Source organism: Kogia breviceps, chromosome 9 (assembly GCF_026419965.1).
Source record: "Kogia breviceps isolate mKogBre1 chromosome 9, mKogBre1 haplotype 1, whole genome shotgun sequence".
Lineage (NCBI taxonomy): Eukaryota > Metazoa > Chordata > Mammalia > Artiodactyla > Physeteridae > Kogia > Kogia breviceps.
The window spans coordinates 60,522,414-60,548,882 of NC_081318.1; the positions used below are offsets into that span (position 1 = coordinate 60,522,414).

The 26,469-nt window shown below is 38.5% G+C and overlaps 2 long non-coding RNA genes across 2 annotated transcripts; one reads left to right on the forward strand and one right to left on the reverse strand.

The window, feature by feature from the left end:
• Positions 1–478: 478 nt before the first annotated feature.
• On the forward strand, positions 479–19,909 carry LOC131762896 (uncharacterized). The gene is made up of 4 exons (XR_010842247.1): positions 479–763; positions 8,784–8,837; positions 9,182–9,502; positions 19,802–19,909. It is a non-coding gene; the product is annotated as an uncharacterized lncRNA (long non-coding RNA).
• LOC136794858 (uncharacterized) lies at positions 13,128–25,499 on the reverse strand. The gene is made up of 3 exons (XR_010842246.1): positions 25,424–25,499; positions 22,991–23,336; positions 13,128–14,958 (listed from the first exon to the last, which is right to left on the reverse strand). It is a non-coding gene; the product is annotated as an uncharacterized lncRNA (long non-coding RNA).
• Between the last annotated feature and the right edge of the window lie 970 nt (positions 25,500–26,469).

A 26,469-nucleotide genomic window follows, 5' to 3' on the forward strand; every position in this document is an offset into this window, starting at 1 on the left:
TGAATACATTTATCTGTTTATAGCATGGTCTGAAACAAGTTAAATGAGACCAAGTTCTATTTCTTAGAAAACACTTATATTTCCAGAAAAAGGAAATAATGTGTAAAAAGCACCAAAGATTGCTGGTGTATGATAATTATTCATTTTTATTGAGGGTTCACTATATTCTAGGCAGTACTATGAGTTTTACTTAGTTTGTCTGATTTAATCTTTCAGCAGCCTTAAAAAGTAATAGATTTTATTATCCTGATTTTTAGATGAGGAAACTGAAACTTGGATACCTACCCATTATGGACTCAGGAACACTTGTAAATTCATTGCCTTCCAATTCTGAGAAGCCCTTGAAAGGTGGCTTTAGCCTTGAAAAAGAAAAGTTGCTGATAGGCTTGTTTAAAATCTGAGAAGTTGTTACAGTTTTAAAGCCTAAATTGGACCTGGTGTCAGCTGATCCGACAACCTTCCCTTTTTTTAATCCCAGGTAATCCGGTAATCTCCCAGTGATAAGCAGAGCATGTACACTCCATTAGTACTGGGTGCAATTAGACGCCACTGCCTCAACCTCAGGTGCCCAGCAGGAAGCCATAATTGACAATACAGATCTGAGTGGGGCAGCATGGTCACAGGCTGGTCACCTTTCCTGTCCATCTTCCTCATGGAACTTGCTGCACTGATTTACTGCTCACCTCTTCTATGACCAGTGACTGATGCCCTGGACTGGACGTTCCTAGGTGCAATTCTGTTCCTAACCCAGATGATTGCTGAGGTGAGTTATAAACACCCCACTGAATCTCACCTGAAAATTTACACAGAATTGCCTCTCTATTCTTCACTCCCACGATGGGCTAATACCCCCCAGATGTGTGAGGCTCCTCATAGGAAAGACATGTGTAGAGTCAAAGTTAATACTGGATGTCTCAAATTCAGAATTTAAAAAAGCACTGGGAGAAGTAAATATTTGTAGATCTACTGCATCCTTAACAATGTAGTCATAATATGATCAATTTTATTTTCATCAAAAATTTTTTCTTTTGTTTCTAATCACAGAGACAGGAAAGAACCCCTTCCTGAAAATATTGGCTATGTACAATTTAGTTATAATTTTAGGTTATCCACAATTGGAATTTGATGTTTATATTTGAGTATTAATTTGAGTATTAATGAGATCATTTATATTTCTGTCTAGTATCCTAATAACATTAGCATGTCTCTCCCTGCCCCACCTTTTATGAATTAGAGACCAGCTGATTCACCTCTTCCCACCTTTAGGGCTTTTCTAAAGATTTTATCGTAAAGAGTTACCTTTTATAAAGATTTGGCATCTTTGTTTTCTTTCCTTCTTTCTTTTTCTTTTTTTTTTTTTGCTCCCCTTTCATTAGGAAAACAGCAATGGATTCTTTTCAGAGATACACATTGATTTGTAGGAAGGCAGTCTAAGAAGCAATTTGTTCAAGAGCAGAGATTGTCGTCTGTACAGAAAATTGTACCGATATCTCTTTCCAGGGTAAATTAGGGAGATATGTGGGTCTTATCCTGTACATCTAATGGGTACAAATCTTTCTTTTACTTCAGGGCCTGAGGCTATTTACAAATAAACACAGACCAAGGTGATATTCTGCCCAAGATAGCACTATGAGGGGAGCTACAGAGTCTTTTGGTTAATGACCTATTTGAAAAAATACACCACCACACATACACTTGATTCAGGGACAGAATGCAATGCCATGTTGGGTGGCCCAGTACTGAATACTATGATGAAAGCCCTTCACAATGGTTTCCAAAGAATGGGAACCAGAAACACTAAAGTCATACTTTCACAGAGCTATAAGAGAAGGGAGTACTAGCAATGAGCCCCCATGGAAAAAGGTTGCCCCAGCTCCATGGCCCTAACTAAGCACAGCCCTGGGAACCATTAGAGAGGGGCTCTGGCAGATCTCAACTGACACATGAGTGAATGGCAGGAGGCAAGAGAAGGAAACTGGGGCCTACCCCAAGTCAGACTTCAGCGATGCAAGGCCATTACACACACACACACACACACACACACACACATACCATTAACTGTCTTTAGGAAGGCACGGTTCACATTTTAATGATAAGCAAATATCATAACAGTAAATTGTCTCCGCTTCTCATAGAGATGGAAAAGAAGTAAGCTCTTTAAAAGGAACAAAGGAGGTAAAGACCTGAACTCCCAGGTCTGAAGGTGCTCTGTGAATGACTGGTTGATGGACACAATCAGCTTTTGGTTTCACTGTATTTGTTGTGCTTCAAGGAGCTCTGAGTATGTTACTTAGCATACCTCTGCAGGGAAGGTATATCAGTAAAGGGCCAAGATGGAAGGATGCAGTACAATTCTAAGTTAGTCAATTTTCTTCCTTAAAATTACTCCCCCTCCCCGCACCCAGCATCAGTAATTCTGGGTCCTCTCCCACAACTCTGTCAGGCTCAGTCAACCCCAGTTCATCACCTTGTCCCTTCACATCAGTGGTTTCCAATTCAGCGGTGCTCTCCCCCTGAATGTTCTTATGGCTGGATCTTTCCTATCATCCAATAGCAGCTAAAATGTCACCTTCTAAGAGAGAACCTCCCTGACCACACTGTCTAAAAATTACTTTTTTATTCTGTAAATACCTGTTTATTTCCCTCATTGCCCATTTTCTAACCTGAAATTCTTTTTTAGATGTTTAATGCCTCTCTCCCCCTTTGAACATAAGCACTTATTTATACGAGGGCCCATTTCTTCTTTATCACCATCCTCCGCTCAACTCAGTAACTGTCATGTAGAAAATATTCAATAAATATTTACTGAAGGAATGAAAAGATTTAGCTGAAGTCTCACCTTTTCCATTTCAGTCCACAGTGGTCTTTCCCCTTGCTGGAAAATAAAGCTCTTGAAATGAGTTCTGCATCCACATCATGCAGTACTTCATTTTAGGGTCTTGATGGTACATCGGTCATGTCATCTTACCTCATTTATATGCTATTGGAATTAAGGATCAGATTTTCTACTCTTCTTTTTTTCCCAAACCTCCCCACCCCCGGCATAGATCTAGATTCACTTGTCTTGAAGCCTGTGTAACAGAAATGTTAACTCTGGGGAGAACAGTCCTTTCCCCCAGAGTGGTCCTTCCCCCATAAAGCCCTCTAGAGAGCTGCAGACCTAAAGCTCAGATACTGCTCTAAGAACATGATGTGAAACCCAAGGCCTTGGGTTCAGAGTGTCAGGAGCAAGCTATCACCTTCAGGAGAATGGGTTTGCTTGTGGAAGTCTTGAACTTCTTATAAACATTGCTCATTTCAGGCATACTATGAAAAAGCTAAACAGCTGTAAGAGCTGATTGTAAATTATTGCAGATTTCCTCCTGTTGCTTTCAGATTATTTGTTTAAAAGGGTCTGGTAAATACCAGATCTTTATTATGATGACAAATGTCCTGCCAAAAGAAGAGGGAAAAAAGCTCTTTCAAAATTATTCTGCACAGAAATACAGGTGGCTCTGCCCAGCAGAGCAGACTCCCCCCACCCCCAGGCAGCCTGTCACTTCTAAGCCTTGGAAAGAGCTCTTTTTAAGATTAGGACTTGCTTTCAAAATTGCTTTGACTGAGAAGCCTGTGCCTGTTGTTTTGCTGACATTTGCTCCATGTTGTCAATCTTTGGTTGACAAAGCAAAATGACCCCCAAATCCAGAATACAAATTAATAATTCAAGCATTAAACTTTAGAATATATGTTTGATTCTTCAGATAGGGTGTCCCACCACCTGTCAGATGCTTTGGACGAGATAAGGCAGAAAGAAGAAGGCAGTGTACAAAATGCAAAAAAAATAATAATAATTTAGTTGAGCATCAACTCCAGATTTCCAATTCAGCAAAAATGGGAATTCAGAGACCTGGCTCAATTTTAACTAGAGAAAAAAAATGGCAAAAGGAAAGGAAAGAAGCATTCATTTTTCATCAGAGCCTTAATCATGCAAGATATCCTAAAATCTCAATTCTAGTGCACTAATATTTTCAAGACTTTATTTGTGGTGTGCTCTCTAGATAGCATCACACACATACACATGCAAACATACCACCACCACTGCATGTCTCAGAGAACAAATTAATATCTCACTCTGTCAGTAACTCTGATCAATTCCTAAAGTACTTTTGCTCTGGAGATTCCCTCAAGGAATCTAAGTTGAGCTTAACTTTGAAAACGTTAATGTGGTCTCATATCCCTATGAAATAAAGCTTTATACTGAGTGGATATATAATAAAAAATGAAGTAATGAAAAAAATAATTGTGCTGTTTTTGAGCACTGCTGTGAACTGAATTGTATCCCCTTGAAATCCGTATGTTGAATCCCTAACTGCCAGTGTGACTGTATTTGGAGATAGGGCCTATAAGGAGGCTATTAAGGTTAAATAAGGCCATAGAGTGGGACCTTAATACAATAAATCTGGTGTACTTATAAGAACTAGAGTTCTTTTAAGAGATATCAGAGAACTCTCTTCTCTCCACATGCACAGAGGAAAGGCCACACGAGAACTCAGTCAGAAGGCAGGCACCTGCAAGGCAAGAAGAGAGGCTTCACCAGAAACCAACCCTGACAGCACATTTATTTTGGACTTCTAACCTTCCAGAACTGTGAGAAGATAAATTTCTGTTATGTCACCTAGTCAGTGGTATTCTGTATGGCAGCCCAAGCAAACTAAGACAAGCACTCACTCTTGCTTAGTGATTACCAAGTATTTCATATGCATTATCTCTTTTAATCTTCATAATAAACCCTGTGAGTTAGGCATTATTATTATCCTCATTCTAAACATGAGGAAACTGAGACATAGAAGGGTTATGTAACTTGCGCAAAGTCACACATGGTGTCAGACCTCTCTGACTCCAGATGGTATTAGAATAAGTAAATGAAAATAAATATCTTTAAGATATATCAGGGCTTAAAATTTTAAATATTATGGCTCACATGTGTCATTTATTCCTTCCATTGATATTATTGGATTTTTGTCAGTTGTGCTAAATTGAACTTAACTTGCATTAATAATCCCAACCTAAATTAACCAACGTAATGAGCTCATAATACTCACATTTAATCAATACCCACTAGGGAACAGTTAAATTATCATTTTTCTCACACTGTTTTGCCTTTAGGGATGGTATAATCTGTTATTGAGTATAAAGTAGTAGGTGGGTTAATTCTTTTTATTAAGCAATGCTGTCAAGTACTACAGTTATAGCTGCAAATCTTGACTCATCTGGTGGGAAATGTGCTCTATCTAGATTCTAAGTCTGTTCTTCTTTAGTGCATATAATTTAATGGGAGGAACAAGACGATCATGAAAAATGTCTTGAAATATCTATTTTTATTTAGTGTACCATTTATTTTCCAAGAATACGAATGAGTTATATAGTTTTCGTACATGGAGAACCCATGGAAAATAGGAACTTTGAGATTGTAATCTATTGGCAGGACACCAGAATGGTGATATACCCAGACTTGGAGTTATGCAAATATTGGCTCCATTTATAGTATTACTACTTACCACTAGTGTAGCCCAGACAAGTTACTTAACCCCTCTCTACCTCAGTTTCATCATGTATAAAGTACAATTAATATATCAACTTCCAAAAGTGAATATAAAAATTAAATGGAATGATGTTTATAGAGAGCTCAGCATTCTGCCTGGCAAGTATTAATACTACATGTTCAATAAATGCTAGCCGTAGTTATTGACATCTGAATCAGGTGGGGTTTTCTTCTGCAATTTATTTATGTAGTCATTCAGCATCCTGGAAAAACTCCTGTGTGGCTCATGGGTATAATCAAAACAGATCCTGTGGGTACATTCAAGGTACTTTCAAGCCATAAGAAGATATAATATGAGAAGTGTGGGGGGGCAGGAAACAGAGCTAGAAGTAGGAAAAAAAAACATTTTTCAAAATGAAGAACTGTTATTTTCTAGCTCCCAAGAGACTTTCCAACAATAAACAGCAAAAAGTAGGAGATGATTACACTTTACACAAGAGACAGCTATTTATAAAGGAGTTTTAAATGATACACAACAAACACTATTGGGTCCACCAACGCAATAGACAGGGGTGCAAGCTGTTCTGTAGTTAATGCAGATGCCTTAGGAAATACCACAGAAAGTCACTAGAATGAGCTTGAACCCCAGTTACATAGACCCAGGCATTAGACTAGCACCTGCTAAAGGCCTGGGAAGCCCCAGGCTTAACTAAGAGAAATTGGTCAAGTAGCAAACACATGTAAACTGTGACCCTCAGCGTGGCTGCTGTTGTCCAAAAGAGCCCAGGTTGCCCTGACATCAAATCATCACCCCGGTGACCCCAGTGGGAGAGGACAGATTGGTGAAAGGTTTCAAAGGATAAGGTCAGAAAAGCCTAGCTTTGACTTAGGTTATGTGGCAATGACAGTTAACTAATCCCCAAAATCTGTTTCCCCTTCATGGTCTGGAGTTGTGGCAACATAGGTTGTGCAGCCAGGAAGATAATTTCTTAGCCAGGAAGATAATTGCATCTTGGCAATGCGATGTACCTGAGTTCTAGCTAACAGGGGGTGCGGGGGCTGGATATGAGTAGAAGTGATGTGTGCTACTTCTAGGACCACTTGTGAAACCTCCCACACTTGCCCTATTCTCCTCCAGCCACTAGACAAAAAAAAACACTATGATGACCTTGGAAACTAAATGCTAAAGATTGCAGAAACTCCTGATATCAATACCTGGGTCCCTGAATGATGAGGAACACCCCCTCCTCCCCACTTCCCATTTGCCTTAAACAGCTCAGGACATTTTATGGGCAAGAGACAAACTTCCGTTTTGTGTGAACCGTTACACCTTTTAGTGCCTGCTTATTATAGCAGCTAGTGTTATCCTAACTAGCACAAGTTATAAATATTTGGCATGTGAATATTGCTAGATAGAGCACAGGAATTTAAACACTTTTTCTGTTCTGTGTTCTGTTTTCTTTTTCTATTCTGATCTTTGCCTTCAATTCCTCAAAGCCATAATTAGCATTAGAGTATTGCCACTTTATTGAAATGTAGTGGGAATGAATAAAATGATACCCGACCTACCACTCTGAGCTCCCTGGGGTTAAAAGTATAGTAAATTAAGTATAGTATATACACAGTCAGGTTTTAAGGTACCTATTAAACACAAATCGAGTAGAAATCAAGTTATGTAAAACTTAAAGTTATCTAAAACCCAAGAATCCCAAACCACCCCATTATGTACACAAGTGAGTGTGAACAGCATTATCTTGTATATTAAACAGGTAAAATTAGCTTTACTCCTCCTTGAGTTGCCTTAATGACTAAGAAAGTCAGTAACTATGCAAAAGCAATCTCTTTCATAGAAATGTAAACCTCTGGGTTGGTGTTAGACATATGTAAATCTGTATAATCTTTCTGTCAAAGGTAGTGGCAACCTAACAGTGTTTCTGTGGTTGTTAGTCAGAGATGGCAGTCACTAATGGTGTCTCTAGCCTTTTGTGCTGATTTTAAAGACTAGAAGTATATTTTGAGCATATTTCTAACTAATTTGATTTTATAGTAATATCTGTTAAAGGTGATCTTACATTATGTTTGATCCAAGTTTCATAAAGGAAGACAAACACATGGTAGCTTAAAGTTAGGCTGAAGTTAGCCAAAATTGCAAGATGAATTGTTCGTCACCTGATGATCTGAACTTAGGAAAATCCCCAATCCTAGAACTTTAGCTAAGTTTAGCACCAAGTCATTCAAGATGTATCCCTTCATGCCTATAGTTTCTTTACACTGCCATGATTCATTCATTCACAAATACTTACTGTGCCCCTGAACTTGAAGCTGGGGATTCAAAGATGCCTAAGGTACAGTCTTTGTCCTCACTGAGACACAGTCTAATAGAGAAGACAGTCATATAAATATGTGACCATAAGGCACAGCAATATATCTAATACAGCTGTGCCCAGTGTCTAAATGCATCCCAAGCTCCATCATTGGATCATAGAGTATTATGGGATAGGAGCTAAGGGGAAATGGTGTATATTTTGCCATCTGTGCTGCAAATTTAACCTGAGGCTCTAAGGTTGATGAGTTCACCTCAACTGCCCATTGTTCTGTTTCAACCTGGCCAGGCAGCATAACATTATGGCCTTTTCTTATGATCTAGAAATTTTAGATGCTCAAGTGAAGAGGCTGCCATCTTGAACTGGCCAAAATTCATGTCATTCTCAGAAGTGAAAAGTCTTATTTACATGATTTCTGCCCTTTGATCCATCACTCTACCGAAGTATTAAAAGCCCAATGCCCCCTCATGTTTTTCTTTTACATATTCATACTTGGGCCAGAAAATATTAGTGAGAATATAGAGGCACTGAAGTAAGTGGTAGCCATCTGTCCTGGCCAACTTCTAAAAAAAAAAAATTCCTGTAGAAGATAAAGCCTTCTTTGGATGACACCTGTGCCCCAGGGAAATTGACATATTATTATGAGCAAGAGAAAAAAGTCATTCTACCACATGGGAGTAATTGTTAGCAGGCAAGAGATCATGTAATACACAGCAGTTGTGGATTTTAAGGGCAAGATTCCATATCATGATATAAGCCCAGTTGTCTGTCCAAGGTTAATGGGGTAATGTCCTTGCTTACTTCAGCTCAGAGCTTCATTTACTTTGTAAACTCTGAGTATAGGTTCTGTCTTTTGTCTATAGGAGTCAAGATTTAGTGTTCTGAAGGGGACCAAAGGATTTAATGTTTAATGCAGTATTTGTCCCTCTTTTCGGCAGGCTACAGACACATCTCTCTTTTGAACACACCCCTCTGAAAAGAGACCTGGAGAGGTGAGAGTCTTTGCTGACAAATATAATAAATTCTTAGTTTGTTTAGAGAGATTTGTCAGGCATTGTGTTATGAGACTACCTGGCCTGCCTGCAGCTGTGCTTACTACTACTGAAGCATAAGATTTAAATCATCGAGTTCCATGAGGCCAGTAAGTGCTGCATAGTATTTTTCGTTGAGGCTCTCTCTGTTCTGTACAAGCTGCCAAAATGGCTGCCAGTTTTTTAAGAAAAGCCATTCAAATGAGTTTGGCCTTGTGGGGTGCTGATGAGGGGGGAATCCATCATGTTTCAAGGCAGTGAATTGACTGACTCCATTTTTACTTTTCAACCGAATGTTTTGGCAGCCTGCAGAAGAGGGTCAGACAAGCTGTCCTGGTTGAATGCTATTGTCATCAGAGTGAAGGAGACTAGTTTCAATGGCTGCAGTGCCATGTTCAACATCTGTTTGCTTGGGAGCAAAATGATTATCGTCGGAGAGCAGCAAAGTTCAACTGCGAATTTTGTATGATATTTACAAAACATCCCTTGCTCTATGAACATACTGACTGAGATGACAGTGGAGCTCCAGGATAAGTCCTTGAGAGAAGCAGCTTCAGAGAACCAGGTGTACCAACAGATTGCCCACTGCCCTGCAATTCAGAATTGGCTCATGTCCACCTTCTCAGGTCAGTGCCATTTTTGTTTGCTGGTAAAGACGTCCTTATAACCACAGTTCAAAAATGCTAAGTCAGCGTCCCAACGTGGTGGGAAGGCTTTACCAATTTTACACTCACCAAAAACATTTCCAGTACTGGGCATAGTCACACTGAAGAAAGGTAACCAAAAGTTAGAGAACCTGAGGAACCAGGAGAGCAGGCCTGATGCTGGACCTTTGTGCCTCAAACATTGAGGCTACCATTGGTACTGGATACCATCTACAGAGAAACATTTCCAGAGTTTGATATTCTAAGGTAATGTGTTAAAGTATTTCCTTATGTCATATTCTCACCCCAAGAAAGCTTAGAAGCGAGTCAGGGACACAGACCTATGTAGAAATGACTTCATCACTGTATGATAAAGGTTAGTAATACAACCTGGGAATGGTGAACTTGTTTGGGGACCTTCTAGTTTGGATGCACATCATTGAGGCTCTGTCTAAACAATCAAAAACTCAGGATCAATAATTGGTCAATCCATCATAAAATTGGATTGCGATGATGGTTGCACAAATCTATAACCCTACTTTTAAAACATAATTGTACACTTGCAATGGAAGAATTTACAGTATGTAAAATTGCCCCAGTAAACATTAATAATTATGTTTATAATAAACAATATTGTTAAATAAACAATAAATAGCCAATCTGTTATTTTCAGATATTTTGACAACTACTTTGTGTTTTTTTGGGTTTTTTCCATATATTACCCCTTTTATTTTTTAAAAAAATATCCCCATATCTCCTCCCTCTTGTGTCTCCCTCCCATCATCCCTCTCCCACCCCTCTAGATGGACACAAAGCACCGAGGTGATCTCCCTGTGCTATGCGGTTGCTTCCCACTAGCTATCTATTTTACATTTGGTAGTGTATATATGTCCATGACACTCTGTCACTTCGTCACAGCTTACCCTTGCCCCTCCCTGTGTCCTCAAGTCCATTCTCTAAGTCTGCGTCTTTATTCCTGTCATGCCCCTAGGTTCTTCAGAACAATTTTTTTTTTTTTTTAGATTCTGTGTATATGTGTTAGCATACAGTATTTGTTTTTCTCTTTCTGACTTACTTCACTCTGTATGACAGACTCTAGGTCCATCCACCTCACTACAAATAACTCAGTTTTGTTTCTTTTTATGGCTGAGTAATATTCCATTGTATATATGTGCCACATCTTCTTTATGCATTCATCGGTCGATGGACACTCAGGTTGCTTCCATGTCCTGGCTATTGTAAATAGTGCTGCAGTGAACAATGTGGTACATGTCTCTTTTTGAATTATGGTTTTCTCAGGATATATGCTCAGTAGTGGGATTGCTGGGTCATATGGTAGTTCTATTTTTAGTTTTCTTAGGAAGCTCCATACTGTTCTCCATAGTGGCTGTATCAGTTTACATTCCAACCAACAGTCTATGAGAATTCCCTTTTCTCCACACCCTCTCCAGCATTTATTTTGTGTAGATTTTTTGATGATGGTCATTCTGACCAGTGTGAGGTGATACCTCATTGTAGTTTTGACTTGCATTTCTCTAATGATTAGTGATGTTGAGCATCCTTTCATGTGTTTGTTGGCAATCTGTATAACTTGTTTAGAAAAAATGTCTATTTAGGTCTTCTCCCATTTTTGGACTGGGTTTTTTGGGGGGGTCTTGGGGGGGCTTTTTTGTTTTTTATTTTTGGCTGCGTTGGGTCTTCGTTGCTGTGCATGAGCTTTCTCTAGTTGCAGTGAGTGGGGGCTACTCTTCATTGTGGTGCACAGGCTTCTCATTGCAGTGGCTTCTCTTGTTGTGGAGCATGGGCTCTAGGCACATGGGCTTAGTTGCTCCGTGGCATGTGGGATCTTCCCAGACCAGGGCTTGAACCCATGTCCCTGCATTGGCAGGTGGATTCTTAACCACTGTGCCACCAGGGAAGTCCTGCTTGTTTTTTTAATATCGAGCTGCATGAGCTGCTTGTATATTTTGGAGATTAATCCTTTGTCAGTTGCTTCATTTGCAAATATTTTCACCCATTCTGAGGGTTGTCTTTTCATCTTGTTTATGGTTTCCTTTGCTGTGCAAAAGCTTTTAAGTTTCATTAGGTCCCATTTGTTTATTTTTGTTTTTATTTCCATTTCTGTAGGAGGTGGATCAAAAAGGATCTTGCTATGCTATGATGTATGTCATAGAGTGTTCTGCCTGTGTTTTTCCTCTAAGAGTTTTATAGTCTCTGACCTTACATTTAGGTCTTTAATCCATTTTGAGTTTATTTTTGTGTATGGTGTTACAGAGTGTACTAATTTCATTCTTTTACATGTAGCTGTCCAGTTTTCCCAGCACCACTTATTGAAGAGGCTGTCTTTTCCCCATTGTATATTCTTGCCTCCTTTATCAAAGATAAGGTGACATATGTGTGGGGGTTTATCTCTGGACTTTCTATCCTGTTCCATTGATCTATATTTCTGTTTTTGTGCCAGTACCATACTATCTTGATTACTGTAGCTTTGTAGTATAGTCTGAAGTCAGGGAGCCTGATTCCTCCAGCTCCATTTTTCTTTCTCAAGATTGCTTTGGCTATTCGGGACCTTTTGTGTTTCCATACAAATTGTGAAATTTTTTGTTCTAGTTCTGTGAAAAATGCCATTGGGAGTTTGATAGGGATTGCATTGAAACTGTAGATTGCTTTGGGTAATATAGTCATTTTCACAATGTTGATTCTTCCAATCCAAGAACATGGTATCTCTCTCCATCTGTTTGTATCATCTTTGATTTCTTTCATCAGTGTCTTATAGTTTTCTGCATGCAGGTCTTTTGTCTCCTTAGGTAGGTTTATTCCTATGTATTTTATTCTTTTTGTTGCAATGGTAAATGGGGGTGTTTCCTTAATTTCTCTTTCAGATTTTTCATCATTAGTTTATAGGAATGCAAGGGATTTCTGTGCATTAATATTGTATCCTGCTGCTTTACCAAATTCATTGATTAGCTCTGGTAATTTTCTGGTAGCATCTTAAGGATTCTCTATGTATAGTATCATGTCATCTGCAAACAGTGACAGTTTTACTTCTTCTTTTCCAGTTTGGATTCCTTTTATTTCTTTTTCTTCTCTGATTGCTGTGGCTAAAACTTCCAAACTATATTGAATAATAGTGGTGAGAGTGGGCAACCTTGTCTTGTTCCTGATCTTAGCAGAAATGGTTTCAGTTTTTCCCCATTGAGGACATTGTTGGCTGTGGGTTTGTCATATATGGCCTTTATTATGTTGAGTTAAGTTCCCTCTATGCCAACTTTCTGGAGGGTTTTTAATCATAAATGGGTGTTGAATTTTTTGACAACTAGTTTGAATTAACTTCATTCCCAGCCCAAGCAGTCTTGAAGAAATACGGCAATAATATGGCCCCTAAATGCCCCAATTTGTCATAAGAAATTATTTGTCAAAATTTGACCTGGTTTATGTACAACTAACCATTTTTAAATCAAGATGAACATTTGTTTTCTCATATCTCCAACTAAACAGAGAATATCTTTTAGATCTAGACAGCATAAATAAAAACAAGTATTTCAGTCATTGAGAAAAATGAAAGTAAGAATAATCTCACAAATGATCACAGAAAGTCCATCCCTTTAAGTATAATTATTCAATATTCTGATAAAACTCTATACATAAATTTCCTTCAGAGAAAGATAGTACTTAATTTTTTAAATTGAAATCTCAGTAAACAATATGTCCTATTTCCCTAGGGCTAGATGCCTTACATAGAGGGGAAAAAAGTACTCATCCATTTCAGCATAACTACTAAACTTTCGGCTGAAAGAGAAATATCTTTCTTTCTTTAATGTAACTTCTGTTTTCACTGGTTTGAAATAATGACCATAAAATTTTAAACAGTGGGAAACTTCACAAAAGCCAATTATCATGCATTCAAGCTCTATGATCCTTGCCAGTTTATCTAAAACTAGTTCAGACCCAAAAGTAACTTCCCATAGAAAAAAGTTGCTTTTCTCATGGTCTAAGAAATCAATCAGCTCTCAAATACTGTTTAATCTGTAATATAAGGAGACCACTATATCTCTAGGGGATTCATGGGAGGCAAATTATGAACTCTCCATTTGCATGTAATTACCCTTTTTATTATAATACAAGTTTGAGTGAAATGCTTTTAGGTTTGAAATTACAAAATCATTTATTTCTACTATTTGCTGTTTTTCACTCATATAGGAATTAATTTTATGCAAAATGGCTCCACAATTATTATAAGGGGTAGAGGGATAACTGCTAATTTTCAGTTATTGTTTGGTCCTCACAATAATCTTTTAAGCCAGGTAATGTTATTATATATGTTCAATTGACGGAGAAGCTGAGGCTTAACAAAGCTAAATACCTTGGCCAAGTTTGTCACACTAATATACAGCAGAGACAGACCCCAAACCCAGAACTGTGTTCTAGAGTCAGGGTTAACAATTCTCCAATAGAGTAAGAAAAACTGAAAACCAAGGAGTCTAACATGAGCCTCTGTCCCGGGAAAAGCTTTCCAAAGGACAAGATCAGACCAACATCGAGTCTGCATTGACTGGAGAACTGAGTTACTCTTAAACCTACATGTAAATGTTGTGCTGGAAGATAGTGGCTTAAGAAAAAAGCTTTCCCCAAGGACTGGCTAGAAGGGGGATTCTCCAGGGAGATGAGGTATATGGTCTGTGAATTTCAGCCCCAAATGGAGCAGCCTATGCAGGATGGGACCTGGTTAGGTTAATAATATTTTTGACCTGTCACTTACTATGGAAAATTCTAAATTGACCACAGCTTCCAGCTGCTTCAGATGGGTTATTTTAATAAGAAATTGCACTCACAGACTGTCAGTTTCCTGACTGATAAACCTAAATGCAAATAGTATTTCATACTGTTTGGAAGAGGCGAAGATCAGGCTGAACAGTACCTTTTGGCTGGGAACTCCCTAAACTTTTTCTAGGAGCTCTTTCTTCCTGCTGGCAGAAGAAAACAAATCTAGTTGGTTATTATAAGATGTTTCTTTTTCTTCTTTTTACCCTCAAAGAAAAATACACTTTCCTGAGAAATCTGATATTATAACGTGCTCTTTTAGATATTGCCACATAATTTACACTTCTGGCAAAGATTCTCCCAGCAGCCACTTGGGATACATTTTCATTCAACACATTGGCACTCTTATGTAATGTTGATAAAGGTCTTATTCACTGGGATAACCATGATAACCCACTGTCCTTTGGTTGTCCCAACTGGACTATTTGTTGAATGGCTTGAATTGCTGAGTGACTGGATAACTGTGTTACCCACGAAGCACATTAGGTGGAGGTGAAACACATATAATTACATTTAAGGGCTCATTAATATCTGGCAAGGCAGAAGCTGGGTAGCTCTGCTTGCATTAGCCAGGTCCTCCAAGTCTTTCTGTTTCTCCATGTTGAAACTTGGCCAATCTTGTCAGTCCAGTGACAATGGAAAAAAAGAAAAAAATGAAACTCTGTTAATAGGATTATACGATTTGGGGAGTAGAATGTTGTTACAGATGATTTATTTTGAAAGCTGATTTCGTTTTAGTGAAAACAAGCTCAACCCATTACACCAGAGGCCATGGTGCCAAACACAATCATTTCTAGTTTGAAAGATGTGATTGCTTTTTAATGTGGAAATTTCTTGAGGTTACAAAGAGGAAAAATATTCAACTACTTTCATGTAACAAAGTCACTTTGGGATGTGGGTTACAATGCCCTGACAGTGTCCAGATACCCTGACCACATCGCAAGTTAGAAAGGTGGATCCGTTTGATTTACACTATTTCTCAATTGTGTTTCTCTTATGCCTTTGAAATAACATAAGAGTTTTTTTTACCAAAATAAATAGAAAGTTAGATAACCTAAATACTGGAAGTGTGCAGAATCAGGCAAGGATAGGCAAGATAGAGGAAACAAATACAGGTAAAGAAACTTAGTCTACAGACGTGTGTGTGTGTGTGTGTGTGTGTGTGTGTGTGTGTGAGAAATATATATATATAGAGAGAGAGAGGGAATTCTCCTTTGCCAAAACAGTTTTATTTGCTTACTCCAGTTTGACCAAACCAAAAGCCTGTTATTTAGCTTGTTCTAATTTATCTGGTGATTTGCTTTCACCAGGTTCCATAGCATCTTCTTTTCTCACATATACCTTTGGGGGATTTTAAAGAAAATAAAGACTCATCAAATCAATTTTTAATGTGTTCATAGGGTATGGCTGAGATTATCATAATGATGATGGCTAGGTTTTGACTCTGCCATAATTTGTCAGATATTATAATTCTTTGTTAATATGTAATATAATGTGAAATTCTTAGAAAAACAGTTGATGGGACAAGGAAAAAGTGTTTCTACTGGTAAAAAAAAAAATCACTAAATTGAGAATGATCAAAAAGTTAAGTCATCTTGAAGAGAATTGAATGTTTGTTATGTGAAATGCATCTCTTCATTCTTAAACTAGGCTTTTATCCCTAGCTGGGAAGGATGGAGCCATAGCAGGGAATACAGCCGTGACAATGTAGCATCATTTTTCAGAACCTTGGATAGGAATGACATATACAGCATGAAACCTTTTTGTCCTTCCAGTAATTGGTTGTTATTTTTTGCCTGTGCATTTTGAATGCCTGTTCTTTGTGACTGGCAGGGGAAAAGCAGGTGAAGAAGCCATATAATTGCAGTGCTTCTTGCAAAAGCTTGGCTGACAAAATTGCTACTGCGTCTTTGGGAGCCAGCATAAAAGAACACAAATCTGAGCATCAAAGGAACTGGGGCACTGGAAGGGAAAGGTGCTGGCCTTTTGTTGGAGTAAAATTTAGGAGGAATGAGTTAGGAGTCTGAAAAACAAGCAAAGCAAGACTACAATGTCCAGTTTCAAATTTAAGCAAATCCTAGTTAGCCCCTGACAGTTCCACTTAGCACTATTCATTTAGTACTCAGGCCAACCCTGAACTGCCAGATCAGCTAATGTGGTAAGTGTACATGTCCTTCCATTTTCCTTTTTTGATTCTTTCTTTTCTGGTCATTGTCACTTCAGTTCTGATATCTAAATACCTACATAGATTATTTTACTCCTTAACATCAATTCCTGTAAGAAAGAGCCTTGAGTACAGTAAAGTAAAATTTGGGATCATTATGGATCAATGTAACTACTGCTCAAGGGAAGGACTAAGCGCTTTAATTTATTGAATGGCTACCATGTTCCAACTATTTCACGTACTTACTTAATCCTCACAAAACCTTGAGATAGATACTATTATCCCACTTTGAAGAAGGAGCAGTTGAGATGCAGGGATGTTAAGGTACCACAAATTCATCTACTCCAAAGCCCATGTTCATCCCACTTGTTCATTCTGTCTCCCAACTTCACTTATGGCAAAAGCCTATTGATTCTTGGGGCTGAGGAATGGACTTATTCAGTAATATGAAGTCTAGTTATGACTCCAGTTAGGACCTCAGAGTCCTTGGTTATGAGACTTTGAGGAAAGGGTTTGGAGATCTTCAGATGAAAGAAAAATGGAGCATAACTTTCTGTAGTCAAATGTATATTTGATATATATATGACAAAGTGCTATCGGCTTATATAGATTTTTTCAGCAAATAAGTCTCTGAGACCTTCATCTCTATATTCTTGATACCTAGAATAATGGCTGACACACAGTGGGTATCCAATGAATATATGTTGAAATTAACTGTGGGATCCATAATTATGGGAATAAATCAGGAAATTTGTTAACTAGTGCAGAAATGATATTTCAGATTTATTTCCAAAGTTGTCATATCTGAGGTGATTCTAAAACATTTATCCATATTTTACTCTTTTATGGTATGATGACAGTGGTGATCGTAAGAAGACTGTAAAATGACATCTCTCGTTATGTTCCGTTTTAAAAGGTGAACTATACATGCCCCTACAACAATATTCCCACAATGAATGAGTCTCATGGAGTATTGATTAATGGCTTCTTCAGTTAAAAGAAAAACCAGTTTCTTCTTGGATTTCAGTGGTTGCTAAGACTGCGCAGTCTATACAGGAAAAAAACTGTGTGAAACCAGACTCCAAGCTCAGAGGGCAAGCATGCACACTGCACCAGAAATCATACTATTCCAATCCAAGTGTACTAAATCCTCCTGTAATGTGTGGTCAAGGAGTTAAGTTCTAAAGGAAAATGCAAACAGCCTAACGTGGAAACCATATCTGTCTGTCTCCTTCAGCCTCTGAGCCTCTCTGACAGGACTCTGCCGAGGAAGGTGTCTTAATGCTTCACCCAGTAATGATAGCCTCACCAAGTGCTTCGAAGGAGTTATACAGTAAGGGCCAAGTTTGGGTTTGGAAAAGAGAGGAAGCAAACTGACTCTGTGGTTTGTTATGAGATCCTGGGAGGAGCTTCGAGCGTTACAAAGAGTCTTTCCTCTTCCAACCCTTCCGACCTCCTCCTCACTCCCTCCTGGGTTTCATTCTTTTTTCACAGAAGCTTGGCAGCAGGCAGAGTGAGAAAGGCTAGCTGAAAAAGGACCCCTTCGTTCAGGTCTCCTTCGCATGACCTATGACTGAAGCCCCAACTGTAGGTTGTGAAACTAGAAGCCCTCTTTCATTGAGTCCGTCTTACCAAGAGGAAAAACTGCTTTGTGTGATGACTTTATGGCAAATCCTGGCAAAAGCTTTGCCCTGCATACTGAAAGAGAGACATTTCTAACCGCAGCTCATGAACCACACTTATTTACTCTGGCACATGCCCACTATTTGTTCATAGGCTTTCTGTCTCTACCAATGTGTTCCAATTTTGGAGGCTAAATCACTGCCACTAGTTTCCAGGACATTCCGCTAGGCTAAGCAAAATCGCCCTAAGCAGTAGTCAGAAACCACTGGAGTAGTATTGTAAATACAGACTATTTGACGAAAATGAAAGATAGCAAACATCTTATCGTTTTTGTGCTGCAGAATTCCATGGGTCATATCTTGCAGAAAGTCATGCAAGACACTAACAAGAAACTAGAGCAGGGTACAAGGGCTTTCATCCCCACTAAAACTCAGAAATTGTGCTTGAAACCACTTTGAAAGTTGGTCACAGTCTAACACAGCTTTAAGTACATACTATGACCCTGTTCAGGAGTCATGTTAGAGATTAGACACAACCTAACCTGTAGTAGCCTTTTGTGTGGTATGGATTTTAAAATGAACACAAGATCTGAAAACAGTGGAGCAATGCATTTCTGCATTTGGTGATAGCCATCCCATTCCCATGTGAGTCTTTACCTTGGGCCTAATGATGGCTTAATGGGTCATGTTGAACCAGGTTGATTTCAAGATCTGGGATAACTGGGAAATTCTCCATTTGTAATAAAACCTCCCAGCACTATTGAGCTGCCTTATTCATGATCTCACCCCAGGCAGGGTCTGAGGAAAGATACATTACATGATACTGCTTCTCTATCCATACCTCTTTTGCCTGTTTTCTATTAGATTTGTTTCTAACCAAAGCAGAGTTTTTATTTACCCATGTGTTTTAATAATGAATAAGAGTGTGTGTTATACATTCTGCAACTTTGATATCAGTGCATCAATATGACCATGTTTGTGTTTGGAAGGAGGAAGGAAGCTCACTCCAAAATCAAGTGCTCAGTATCCACCAGTATTCTTTTGAGGTGGCTTAGCAGATTCTTGAAGTACTTATACGTTTTACAATACCTCTTGAGACTTATTGAAACAAGTCTCTTTCATCCTAAGGGTGAAGCAAAATTAAGTTGAAATAAGCCACAATTAAAACTCCATGTGTTGCTTTACAAGGCAGAAGAAAGGGTATCCATATCTCTGTCCATGTGTATTCTGTTAACCTTTCAGGGATTTTAACTTTGGGTAGTGGACAGCATGAAGGGGGACTAGGTAGGAACAAGGCCACCACATCAAACTGATAGTGGGGTGGAAGGAACATTTGACACCTCCCGCCTTTTCTGCCCTCTGTCTGTTTTTAATTTTGCTAAATCATTCCCGTCTGGAGATTGTATATTTTAAGTTGCCTCTCCAAGCAACACAGAGGTACAGTGTCAGAGAGCCTGATCTCAAAACCAGGCAAAGAGATGTGAAAGCTGTAAAGGCCCCAAGCCACAAGAAAGACAGAAAAGGAACAGGGTGGGATCCTGGCTTAAATGATATTAGCCTTCAGGGTGCATGCAGTAACTGGGAAGATGCACTGGGAGACATAACCTTTCTCTCATGGTGAGTGTAAGACTTTTTGTATGTTTGTGTTTTAAAAAGTTAATATCCCTTTGAAAGTTCTAAAGGTGACTTCCTGGGAAATGTGAACTACCATGAAATTTTACTGGAAAAGAGATTCCAAGGCAAGAGACTTCAAAGTGAGATTTGTCCATCATAAATATGAAGGTAATAGAAAAGGGGGGAAAACTGGTGACAAAACCTAAAATGTGTTTTGCACATGTGCACATGCATAGAAACATCATGACGCTATGGAGCCCATCAATAGTGACTTTAAGAAAAAAAAAATTACCCTGTCATTATAGCCTAACACCACTCCCAAGTCATGTAGATCTGTTTGGGAGAATTTCAGATTCACGTGTTCTAGGTGTTGGCATTTACATGTACATGTTTCTAAAACACATCTATAAGATGGACATGTTAATAGATTCATCTACAAAAAAAGTCTCAGATGAGAAAGCAAGTAAAGTGCTAAGCATGGTGCTTGAAATAGTCAGTACTCAAAAATTATCTGCCATTATTATTTAAAGACTTACATGATATGGTGGGAATTGTTTTAATGTAGTACAATCATGATAACCAATAGCTTCCTCTCTACAGGGAATAGCCTTGAACCTAATTTACAGTTCTTTCAATTTTTTGTTTATTTTTCATATATACTTCCTCCTCCTCAGGTTTATTGAGGACTCTGTGAATGCATCATCACTGCAGCCTTGTGCACCACTGTAGTAATCTCTAGACAGTGTCAATATTGTGGTTTTAATGAAAGGAATGGTGTGGGCTTACACACACAGATATGCATTGCATTTGAAAAAAAAAACCCCAAAACCTTCTGAATGGCATTTCTTCATGTTTTAGCACCATTTAAAGGAATAATAAAACTACCTATTTAGTCTTTATATATATATATATATATATATATATATATATATATATATATATATATTTAAAATTTATTTATTTAATATTTTTGGCTGCACCGGGTCTTAGTTTTGGCAAGTGGGATCTTTGTTGCGGTGCGCGGGCTCCAGGGCACACGGGCTCTGTAGTTTGCAGCACGCAGGCTCTCTCACTGAGGCGCATGGGCTTAGTAGTTGTGGTGAACAGGCTTAGTTGCCCTGCAGCATGTGAGATCTTAGTTCCCCGACCAGGGATCAAACCCACATCCCCTGCATTGGAAGGCGGATTCTTTACCACTGGACCACAGGGGAAGTCCCATAACTACCTATTTATTCTTTTGCTGATAAAGCAGATGACGTTTATTGTAGTTCTGTAATGTATTTACCTCATCACTTTCCCAGAAAAATCCCTGTTTAGTTGTGTGTCTAGTTACAATGCCATTCTTTCTTAAAAGTGATAAATTATGGCTTTAGGTTGTTTTCCTTAAGCATTTTTTTTTGTATTTGTTATTATTTAATAGCTATAGAAGCAGTGGAGAAGTTACCTCAAATGAGAGAACAATTAGTAAATGAAGACCAGAGATTCATGGTGTTTGTGTGTGTGTATTCACAGGCACATGCACTTGAGCCAGCACTGGAAATCCTATACCCTGTGTGCATTTATGTATGTGAAAGACATGCGTTTACATACAGAAACCACATAATTATTAGGAACCAACAATGGTGCCCTTGATTCTCACTGAAAATCACTGTAAGTCACATGGGAAATTTTCCTAAGAGCTTAAATCAGAGCCCTGCCCACTCAATAACTCAGCAAATGTGTCCCGGCTAGGCTACGAAGATATTCAGAAAATCTTAGATTAGGATAGCAAAAATGAAACATAAACAGTGTCAAATCAAAACTGCCATGGGCATTTTTAAAGTTATTTGGCTTAAGTCGTCATGTAATCAGAAATAAAGCATTGCTGCTGCTTTCAAAGGGACAGTTAGAGAGCAGAGTGAAGATTTGATCAGAGGCATATAAGCACTTAAAAGAAAACAGGCACGGATTGTGAGATTACATATTCTAAGTAGGAATCAGCTGCAGGCACTTCTGAATCATTTGTCTTTCTGATCTTTTAGGAATCAGCCTGTAGGCAAACCACGGGGTGAGGCCGGGAATGCCTGGGTGAGGGTGCATGTGCACGTGGGAGGGGTGCTGAGCACCCTCTCTCAGTGCCAAACCCCCGCCCCCAGGAGAAAGGTATGTACAGTCCTTGGTCTACCTGTTGACAGAGGAGTTAGGCATGTTCTCCTGCTGTCTTGCTCCCTGCCAGCACTTCCTCCCTCACCAGTGATGAGACCAGGCTATGCAAAACAGGTACTCTGACTGTGCCAGGCTTGAGGGCTGGGCCTTCCTTACTCAGACTAGGTATTTGTCTTTGTGCATGATCTTAAGAGTGTGCTAAAAAAAATGTGTCTATGTCCCTAAAATATTACTCCCATCAATTTGCAACATAGCTTCTGAAACTTCACCACTAAAAATTCACATCTTTGAGTTAATGCTAATCATCCCTAGTAAGAGGGGCGGTGTATTAAACTGCTTTTACCCTTTCTACTCTCATTCTAATTAGATTACCAGATAATGCCCTGCTCTCTTGAAAGTGGAAGTAAATATCCAGTGGGAATGGGGCACAATGCAGGTAGAATTTGATAGGAAATTTGGTCAACATGAGAAGTGGAAAAGGTCCAGAGCATATCAGTTCAGGTGAGGGCCACAATGAGGGGACTTTGGGTAAACAGATTACAGAATTACACCTCTAGGCAGGGGAAGTAGGAAAGAGGAAGGGCCATTCCAAAATAAGTAAATGTTGCCAAAGAACCACTTACCAGCATTTCCTAAGGCTGGTCCTGCTGCTAGAGTGTAGACCTTCCAGCAAAATATATTGTGAAAAAATGTCACCCCTCCACCATAAACAAATACCCCACCCCCCCCTCTGTTCCTCTGCCCCAGTTTCTCATTTGGGAAACTTACAGTTACTATGGCAGCCTCCAAGGTTTTTTGGAGGAACAAGAATGTTCAAGGAAGCTAGAGCTCTTCAACCAAATGATTATATCTCAGATTTCCCAGTTCTGACACCCAAGCCCTCACTTTGGAACATCAATAAATCCTTGTTATATTGTTGCCTGAAACACCAAAAGTATACCTCTTGAGAACTGTAGAGATGTACACAGGCTACTTAGCATAACCTTGTCAAAAGAAGGTACAGTACTTTCTGGTAGTTCCTATCCCATAGTCAGGAATAGGTCATTGTTTTTAATCAGAAATATATATATATATATATCTTTTACTATCTTATCAATTCTTTACCTTCTCTTTGCAGGTCTTTATCCTTCAAGAGAACTGCAGATGGTCTTAGTATGTAATATATAATATGACATGTTAAGATTATGCCAATGAACTTGGTTTCCTGGAAGACCAGAAGCCTGGACTATCACCACACGTCCAACCACTCGATGCCACTACTTCCAAATCATGGGACTTCCCTATCCGCTCAGGACTCTTGGGGAAATTGCCCAGGCCATGTTTCACAAACAGGCCCTGGAACTCATGGGAAAGGAGTTGTCTTGGCTCATAAGAAAGAGGGCGCTCCAGGTTTCGTTATACGTTTTCTAGAGGTACAGATGAGGTAGGGTGAAGAAGGTAGAGTTCATGCCTGAAATAAGGAAAGAGATAATTATCAGGAAAATATTTCTTTAGCTATTCAACCCAGTCCCTTGGGTTAAGAAGGAATTTAGCAGCCCGGTTTTCCTGATACCTTCTTAATTTTGATAAAAGCATGGATTTAAAAACAACAACAACACAACAACAGGGGAGTGTCATTGACATTTCAGGATCCATCAGTGTCTTCCGATAACTGTATCAGTAATAATATTTTTTAAAGATGTACTTTCATTTTAAGTGGAGAAGAAAAAAAGAAAAGTGAAAAACACTTTAGCCACTTCATCTCATTCAGTTGAATTTTTCAGGCAAACTACAAACAAGAATGATAAAGTCATTCAGCCTCTGTTATCCCAAATGTCCCTAATGTTTTCCTAAGTATGTAATTTACTCTCACAGCAACTGCATCAGGAAGACAAAAACCAACAGAATTATCCACAGTTTACAGATGGATTAAGAAACAGGCAAACAATCAGGTGAAAAACAATTTAGTTCCCTCATTAGTTGTTTTGTCTTCATGATACCATGTTTTTATTTTATTTTATTTTATTTATTTGTTTGTTTGTTGTTTGTTTATGGCTGCGTTGGGTCTTCGTTGCTGCATGCGGGCTTTGCTAGTTGGGCCGAGTGGGGACTACTCTTCATTGCGGTGTGCTGGCTTCTCATTTTGGTAGCTTTTCTTGTTGAGGAGCACAGACTCTAGGTGCGCAGGCTTCAGTAGTTGTGGCACACAGGCTTAGTTGCTCCGCGGCATGTGGGATCTTCCCAGACCAGGGCTCAAACCCATGTCCCCTGCATTGGCAGGTGGATTCTTAACCACTGCACCACCAGGGAAGTCCCCCCGTGTTTTTAAAATATGTTTTAAAAAACAACAACAACATTGAATTGATTGAGTGCTTTGGTGCTAGGAGGACACAACTTCAGAAGAAAAAAAAGTGATCAATTTTCCAAAATTAAATAATGAATCAGTGGTGGTGCAGCTACTAGAATCAACCAAGAATATAGTTATAGAAACATTTAATCTCAGAAATGTCATTCCATTCATTAACTCAAGAAAAGCTTTCCTTGTGAACCACAGAGATTAAATAGTTTTAACGGAGATTATATCTAAGGAGGCCACCCAAATTCACCTTTCTATTACTCATTCCCTGGTTGTAGTCTAGAGACATTAGGTATCTTGGTCCAGAAATACATATTTTCCATTGAAATTAAGTATGTTGGTTTTCCTTTCTTTGGGCTAAAATTAGTAGTGAATCACAGACTCTTTCTACCAGATAATGTTACCAAGGAAAAATGTCTCTTTAAGGTTCTTGTGGATTAGATAGGCAAAATTTTCCCTGTACAAGGCTGTGCCTCTGAACAATTATGATGCTGACCCAGCAAAAGCAATGTCTACATTTCATCTTTGGAATCTGAGGAGGAAAACTAAAACAAGTGGTCATTACTGAAGGGGGTTTCAATAATTGCTTTAATGGGACAGAGTGGTTTTATGTGAAGGTCTTTGTGACAACTCAGGAAGAAACAATCAAAAGGAAAACTGTTTTTACAGCTTGTGACAAGGTAATACCAATAAATAGGAATGGCGCCTTGATCGTTCATCCCAGAGACCCTAATACTTAGTTTGACTGTATAATTTATCGTCCAAACCAAGATTTTTTTTTCGAGAGCGAAAGGGGGTGCAATTAACAATTACGCTGTAACAACAGGTGTGAATTAGAACATTTCAGGCAACCGGGACAAATGATCACACTACTAATACTAGAAAGGAGAAGGGGATTAATTATAAGAGAAGAACACTGACATGGGGCATGTTTCTAATTAATATTTAATATGAAAAGGAATTTTTTAAAGGAGTTTAATACATACTCATTTTAACTATAGAGGTTGGTGATATCCCAGTCATATCCTCTTTGTACTGATCAGTGAGTCTTATCTTGTTAAATGGTAGGTTATTTTATATATTTCAAACACATTGAAAGGGACATTGATTTTTTTTAACCCTGAAAACCAATTAGTAGAGCATAATAATGCCCTTGTCTCCTGAACATGAATACCCATTCCATTGGGGAGTAACCTACTTACCTGGAAAACAGGAGTTTTCAATCTATCTTTTTGGACGTGTCATGTCTTAAAGGTAATGTTTATTCCATATCATCTTGGGGGATAAAAGACCATTGTTAACATGGAGTCTTGGCACATAGTAGGTACACAATAAATATTTGTTGAATAAGTGAATGACATGTACTCAGCAGAATAATTAATTTTTTAAAAGAAATATGAATACATATATAGAAAATCATATATTTGCTTTTATTCAACTCTTTCTAAATAGTTGCAAAGACAAGATAAAGTACACACTGGAGTCAACAGATTATCATTTTGCATGTCCTTAAAAATGACAGCAAAGCATGTTGCTATTCAGAACTTATGGAGGAGACAGTATCTCTCTATAGATCCTGCAAGCTTAAGAGATGAAACAGTTTTTCTCTGCTTTTGGATTATTTGTTAGTATTAAAAATAAAACAAAACCCGGTTTTCACACTTAATTGAAGTATTCTATTCCTCCCATGCTTAGGACGGTTATCTTGGAGAAGGGATTTGATGTTGGTGTTGAAGAAAGCTCATCAATGGCTTGGCAAGAAATAGGAGATGAAGAGTTCTGGAAGCCTGTATAGAAAAGCTCATAGAAGAGAACAGGTGAAACTTTAGGAAAGGACACCAAGGAACTAATAATAATTTTTTTAAAGGATTGTTATATCTGATGTAACTTTGGGGGAAAGCTGGGTAAAGGGTTCACGGCACTTCCCTGGACTATGCAAATACTTGTGAGTCTATAATTATTTCAAAATAAAAAGTTTAAGCAAATTTTTAAAAAGAAAGCAAAGTGAGAAAGTTGAGATGGAGAAGTAAACTGCCTTAAGACAAATTTCATGTAATTTGAATATGCTAAAGGAAACTATAGTGAATCCCTCAACATTCCTTATTCAATATTCAGGAAATATGTTTTGAGCACTTTTCTCTATAACAATCATTTTTCTTGATGTTGAGAATACTGTGTTGAACAAAATAAAGTTGTGTTCTCATGGAGCTTACATTCAGTGCAGATATATAATGAGCAAATAATAGTC